Source organism: Aedes albopictus, chromosome 1, assembly GCF_035046485.1.
Source record: "Aedes albopictus strain Foshan chromosome 1, AalbF5, whole genome shotgun sequence".
NCBI classification, from domain to species: Eukaryota; Metazoa; Arthropoda; class Insecta; order Diptera; family Culicidae; genus Aedes; species Aedes albopictus.
Window position 1 is genome coordinate 125,221,875 of NC_085136.1, and position 7,287 is coordinate 125,229,161.

Consider the following 7,287-nt stretch of genomic DNA (forward strand, 5'->3'; position numbering starts at 1 on the left):
TGAATTTAGATAAAGTTCTTGCTGGAATTGAGGCCGGATTCTACTGCCAACATCTCTATGGAACAACCGCAGGAACTCTGGGGTCAGCTGTTGCCGGAATGGACCACTGGATTATAGATGCTGGAACTTGTTGAAAGCATACAAAATGAGTGTGGGGAGCAACTAATTCCAAAATGAAGTAGTGTTGATTTGTAATTACTACGGGAATCACGACGGGAATTCATCCAGGAGCTCTTGCTGGCAAACCCCCAAGAGTTCCTGCTGGGAATTCTTTATATTTTTTTTCTATTATTCCTCCAGAGCTTCTTTCTGGGATTCTTCCAGGCTTTTTTCTGGGGTTTCTCCAGAAGCTGTGATTTCTTTCTGGGATTTCTACAGAAAATCCTTGAAGAGTTATTCAAAGTTTAGTTTCTCAGTGTTTCAGGGGTTTCTATCATAAATCCTGCAGGAGCTTTTTCTGCATTTCCTCCAGAAGTTCTTTCCGGATTTTCTCTGATGTTGGTCCAGGAGTTCCTTCAGGGATTCATTCTAATTTTTTTTTTCTTGAACTACTCCAACATTTCCTTCCGGGAATCCTTGAGGATTTTAAGATGAGATTTCTTCTATGTGCCTCCAGGAATTCCTTCTTAGATTCTTCCATGAGAGACTTGTGGGATTTTTTATAAATCCAAGATTTGCTTATTGGATTCCTGAACATGTTTTTAAAGGGATTTCTTCTGATATTCTTGCACGACTTCCTGCTTTGGTTCATCCAGGAGTTCCTTTTTCTGTGATGCTCCTGAAATTTCTTCCTGGATTCCAGTGGAAGTTTCATCTGGGAATGCTTCCTCCAGGAACACCTTCGGGGATTACCGCAAGAATTCCTTCGGGGATTCCTCTAGGAATTCCTTCGGGCATTCCTCCAGGAATTCCTTCGGGGATTTCTCCAAGAAATCCTTCGGGGATTCCTCCAGGAATTCCTTCGGGGATTTCCCCAAGAAATCCTTCGGGGATTCCTCCAGGAATTCCTTCGGGGATTACTCCAGGAATTCCTTCGGGGATTCCTCCAGGAATTCCTTCGGGGATTCTTCCAGGAGTTCCTTCGGGGATTCCTCCAGGAATTCCTTCGGGGATTCCTCCAGGAATTCCTTCGGGGATTCCTCCAGGAATTCCTTCGGAAATTCCTCCAGGAATTCCTTCGGGGATTCCTCCAGGAATTCCTTCGGGGATTCCTCCAGGAATTCCTTCGGGGATTCCTCCAGGAATTCCTTCGGAAATTCCTTCGGGGATTCCACCAGGAATTCCTTCGGGGATTCCTCCAGGAATTCCTTCGGGGATCCTTCCAGGAGTTCCTTCGGGGATTCCTCCAGGTATTCCTTCGGGGATTCCTCCAGGAATTCCTTCGGGGATTCCTCCAGGAATTCCTTCGGGGATTCCTCCAGGAATTCCTTCGGGGATTCCTCCAGGAATTCCTTCGAGGATTCCTCCAGGAATTCCTTCGGGGATTTCTCTAAGAAATCCTTCGGGGATTCCTCCAGCAATTCCTTCGGGAATTCCTCCAGGAATTCCTTCGGGGATTCCTCCAGGAATTCCTTCGGGGATTCCTCCAGGAATTCCTTCGGGGATTTCTCCAGGAATTCCTCCATGAATTCCTCCAGAAATTTATCCAGGAATTACTCCGGGGATTCCTCCAGGGATTCCTCCAAGGATTCCTTAGGTAATTCCTCCAGGAATTCCTTCAGGCATTTCACCACGATTTCTTCCGCTTATTTCTCCAGGAATTCCTTCGGTAAATCCTCCAGGGATTTCCCCCAGAGTTCTTCCAGGAATTTCTCCCGGAATTCCTCCAGAGATTCTTCCAGGAATTCCTCCAGGAATTTTTCCAGGGATTGCTCCTGGAATTCATCCAGGGATTGCTCCAGAAATTCCTCCGGAAATATTTCCACAAATTGTTCCAGGGATTTTTCCATGAATTCCTGCAGGGAATCCTCCAGGGATTCCTCCAGGAATTCCTTCGGGGATTCCTCCAGGAATGCCTTCGGGGATTCCTCCAGGAATTCCTTCGGGGATTCCTCCAGGAATTCCTTCGGGGATTCCTCCAGGAATTCCTTCGGGGATTCCTACAGGAGTTCCTTCGGAAATTCCTCCAGGAATTCCTTCGGAGATTACTCCAGGAATTCTTTCGGGGATTGCTCCAGGAATTCCTTCGGGGATTCCTCCAGGAATTCCTTCGGGGATTCCTCCAGGAATTCCTTCGGGGATTCCTCCAGGAATTCCTTCGGGGATTCCTCCAGGAATTCCTTGGGGGATTCCTCCAGGAATTCCTTGGGGGATTCCTCCAGGAATTCCGCCGGGGATTCCTCCAGGAATTCCGCCGGGGATTCCTCCAGGGATTCCTCCAGAAATTTATCCAGGAATTACTCCGGGGATTCCTCCAAGGATTCCTTAGGTAATTCCTCCAGGAATTCCTTCAGGCATTTCACCACGATTTCTTCCGGTTATTTCTCCAGGAATTCCTTCGGTAATTCCTCCAGGGATTTCCCCCAGAGTTCTTCCAGGAATTTCTCCCGGAATTCCTCCAGAGATTCTTCCAGGAATTCCTCCAGGAATTCTTCCAGGGATTGCTCCAGAAATTCCTCCGGAAATATTTCCACAAATTGTTCCAGGGATTTTTCCATGAATTCCTGCAGGGAATCCTCCAGGGATTCCTCCGGGAATTCCTCCACAGATTTTTCCAGGAATCTCTTCGGGGATTCTTCCAGGAACTCCTTCGGAGATTCCTTAAGGAATTCCTTCAGGAATTTCTCCAGGGATTTCTACGGAATTTCACCAGGAATTCCTTCGGGAATTTTTCCACGAGTTACTTCGGGGATTCCTCCAGGAATTACTTTGAAGATTCCTCCAAGAACTCCTTCGGGGATTCCTTCAGGAAATTCTTCGGGGATTCCCCCAGGAATTTTTAGGGGTTCCTCCAGGAACGCGTCCAGGGATTCCTTCAGTGATTTCTCAATGGATTCCTACTGGAATTTTTCCACCAATTCCTCCAGAAATTCGTCCAAGGATTCCTCAAGAAATTCTTCTCAGAATTCCTACAGAGAATTCTCCAGGAATTCCTCCTGGGATTCCTCCAGGGATTTCTTCAGGAATTCCTTCAGGGATTTTCTCAGGAATTCCTACAGGGATTTCTCCCGGAATTTCACCAGGGATCTCTCCCGGAATTCCTCCAGGTATTCTTCCAGGAATTCTTCGAGGTCTTCCTCCAGGAACTCTTCCAGGAATTCTTCCAGGAAATCTTCCAGAAATCTCTCCAGGAATTCTTCCGGGAATTCCTCCGGGAATTCCTCCCGGAATTCTTCCAGGAATTCTTTAAGGAATTCCTCCAGGAATTCCTGCCGGAATTCTTCCAGGAATTCCTTCAAGAATTCTTCCAGGGATACCTTCAGTAATTCGTTAAGGAATTCCTCCAGCAATTCTTCTCGCAATTCCTCCAGGAATTCTTTCAGCAATTCCTCCAGGAATTCTTTCAGGAATTCCTTCAGGAATTCTTTCAGGTATTCCTTCAAGAATTCTTCCAGGAATTTATCCAGGAATCCCACCAGGAATTCTTCCAAGAATTCCTCCAGGAATTCTTCCAAGAATTCCTCCAGGAATTCTTCCAGGAATTCCTCCAGGAATTCTTCCAGGAATTCCTCCAGGAATTCTTCCAGGAATTCCTCCAGGAATTCTTCCAGGAATTCCTCCAGGAATTCTTCCAGGAATTCCTCCAGGAATTCTTCCAGGAATTCCTCCAGGAATTCTTCCAGGAATTCCTCCAGGAATTCTTCCAGGAATTCCTCCAGGAATTCTTCCAGGAATTCCTCCAGGAATTCTTCCAGGAATTCCTCCAGGAATTCTTCCAGGAATTCCTCCAGGAATTCTTCCAGGAATTCCTCCAGGAATTCTTCCAGGAATTCCTCCAGGATTTCTTCCAGGAATTTCTCCAAGAACTCCTCCAGGAATTCTTCCACTAGGAATTCTGCCAGGAATTCCTCTAGAAATTCTTCCAGAAATTCCTCCACGAATTCTTCCAGGAATTCTTCCAGGAATTCGTCCAGAAATTCTTCCAGGAATTCCTCCAGGAATTCTTCCAGGAATTCCTCCAGGAATTCTTCCAGGAATTTCTCCAAGAACTCTTCCAGGAATTCTTCCTCTAGAAATTCTTCCAGAAATTCCTCCACGAATTCTTCCAGGAATTCCTTCAGGAATTCTTCAAGAAATTCCTGCAGGAATTCTTCCAGGAATTCCTTCAAGAATTCTTCCACGGATACCTCCAGTTATTCGTTAAGGAATTCTTCCAGCAATTCTTCCAGCAATTCCTCCAGGAATCCTTTCAGCAATTCCTCCAGGAACTCTTCCAGGAATTCCTCCAGGATTTCTTCCAGGAATACCTTCAGGAATTCTTCCAGGTCTTCCTCCAGGAACTTTTTCAGGAATTCCTCCAAGAATTCTTTCAGGAATTCTTCCAGGAAATTCTTCGAAAATTCCCCCAGGAATTCCTCCAGGAATTCTTCCGAAAAATTCCTCCCGCAATTCCTCCAGGAATTCTACAAGAAATTCTTCCAGGAATTCCTCCAAGAATTTTTCCAGGAATTCTTCCAGGAATTCCTTCAGGAATTCTTCCGTTAATTCCTCCAGAAATTCTTCCAGGAATTCCTCCTGGTATTCTTCCTGGAATTCCTTCAGGTATTCTTCCAGGAATTCTTGCAGGTCTTCCTTCAGGAACTCTTCCAGGAATTCTTCCAGAAATCTCTCCAGGAATTCTTCCTGAAATTCCTCCGGGAATTCCTCCCGGAATTCCTCCCGGAATTCCTCCAGGAATTCTTCAAAGGATTCCTCCAGAAATTCATCCTGGATTTTTCAAGAAATATCTTCCTCGATGTCTCTAGGAATCCCTCTAGGAATCTCTGGAGAAATCCCCAAAGGATTTGCTGTATTAACAATCGAACGAATTCCTGGAGGAATCCCTGGAGGAATTCCCGGAGGAATTACTGGAAGAATTCCTGGTGAAATTTCTGGAGGTGTTTCGTTAGATATTACTGTAGAAATCCCGGAAGGAATTCTTAAAGAATTACCGGAGCAGTCCTGAAGGAATCCCAATAGGAAAACCTGTAGATATATATACTGGAAGGAATTTCTGGAGAAATTTTGGAAAAATTTTTGTGGACATCCCGGGGGAGATTTCTGGAAAAATTCTCAAAGAAATTCCGGAAGGCATTCCTAAAGATATTCCGGAAGCATTTATGAATAAGCTCCTGAAGGAATTCCTGGAGAAATCTCAGAAAAAAATCCCGAAGAAATTCCTAGAGGAATCCCCGAAAGTATTCCTGGAGGAATCCCCGGAAGAAGTCCCGGAGAAATTCCCGGAGGTATCCCTTAAGGAATTCCTGGAGGAATCCCTGGAGGAATTCCTGAAGGAATTCCTGTAGGAATTCCTGGAGGAATCCCTGGAGGAATTCCTGGAGAAATCCCTGGAGAAATCCCCGAAGGAATTCCTGGAGGAATCCCTGGAGGAATTCCTGGAGGAATCCCTGGAGGAATTCCTGGAGGAATCCCTGGAGGAATTCCTGGAGGAATCCCTGGAGGAATTCCTGAAGGGATCCCTGGAGGAATTTCTGGAGAAATCCCTGGAGGAATTCCTGGAAGACTCCCTGGAGGAATTCCTGGAGGAATCCCTGGAGGGATTCCGGGAGGAATCCCTGGAGGAATTCCTATAGGAACCCTTGGAGAAATGCCTGGAGGGATCCCTGGAGGAATCCCTGGAGAAATCTCTGGAGGAATTACTGGAGGAATCCCTGGAGGAATTCCTGGAGGAGTCCTTGGAGGAATTCCTGAAGGAATTCCTGGAGGAATACCAGGAGGAATCCTTGGAGGAATCCCTGAAGGAATCCTTGGAGGAATTCCTGGAGAAATCCCTGGAGGAATCCTTGGAGGAATTCCTGAAGGAATTCCTGGAGGAATCCCTAGAGGAATTTCTGGAGGAATTCTTGGAGGAATCCTTGAAGGAATTCTTGGAGGAATCCTTGAAGGAATTCCTGGAGGAATCCTTGAAGGAATTCCTGGAGGAATCCTTGAAGGAATTCCTGGAGGAATCCTTGAAGGAATTCCTGGAGGAATCCCTGGAGGAATCCCTGGAGGATTTCCTGGACGAATCCCTGGAGGAATTCCTGGAGGAATCCCTGGAGGAATTCCTGGAGGAATCCCTGGAGGAATTCCTGGAGGAATCCCTGGAGGAATCCCTGGAGGATTTCCTGGACGAATCCCTGGAGGAATTCCTGGAGGAATCCCTGGAGGAATTCCTGGAGGAATCCCTGGAGGAATTCCTGGAGGAATCTCTGGAGAAATTCCTGGAGGAATCCCTGGAGAAATTCCTGGAGGAATCTCTGGTGGAATCCCTGGAGGAATTCCTGGAGGAATCCCCGAAGGAATTCCTTGAGGAATTCCCGAGGGAATTTCTTGAGGAATCCCCGAAGGAATTCCTGGAGGAATCCCTCCAGGAATTCCTGGAGGAATCCCCAAAGGAATTCCTGGAGGAATCCCCGAAGGAATTCCTGGAGGAATCCCCGAAGGAATTCCTGGAGGAATCCCCGAAGGAATTCCTGGAGGAATCCCCGAAGGAATTCCTGGAGGAATCCCCGAAGGAATTCCTGGAGGAATCCCCGAAGGAATTCCTGGAGGAATCCCCGAAGGAATTCCTGGAGGAATCCCCGAAGGAATTCCTGGAGGAATCCCCGAAGGAATTCCTGGAGGAATCCCCGAAGGAATTCCTGGAGGAATCCCCGAAGGAATTCCTGGAGGAATCCCCGAAGGAATTCCTGGAGGAATCCCCGAAGGAATTCCTGGAGGAATCCCCGAAGGAATTCCTGGAGGAATCCCCGAAGGAATTCCTGGAGGAATCCCCGAAGGAATTCCTGGAGGAATCTCTGAAGGAATTCCTGGAGGAATCCCCGAAGGAATTCCTGGAGGAATTCTTGAAGGAATTCCTGGAGGAATCCCCGAAGGAATTCCTGGAGGAATCCCCGAAGGAATTCCTGGAGGAATCCCCGAAGGAATTCCTGGAGGAATCCCCGAAGGAATTCCTGGAGGAATCCCCGAAGGAATTCCTGGAGGAATCCCCGAAGGAATTCCTGGAGGAATCCCCGAAGGAATTCCTGGAGGAATCCCCGAAGGAATTCCTGGAGGAATCCCCGAAGGAATTCCTGGAGGAATCCCCGAAGGAATTCCTGGAGGAATCCCCGAAGGAATTCCTGGAGGAATCCCCGAAGGAATTCC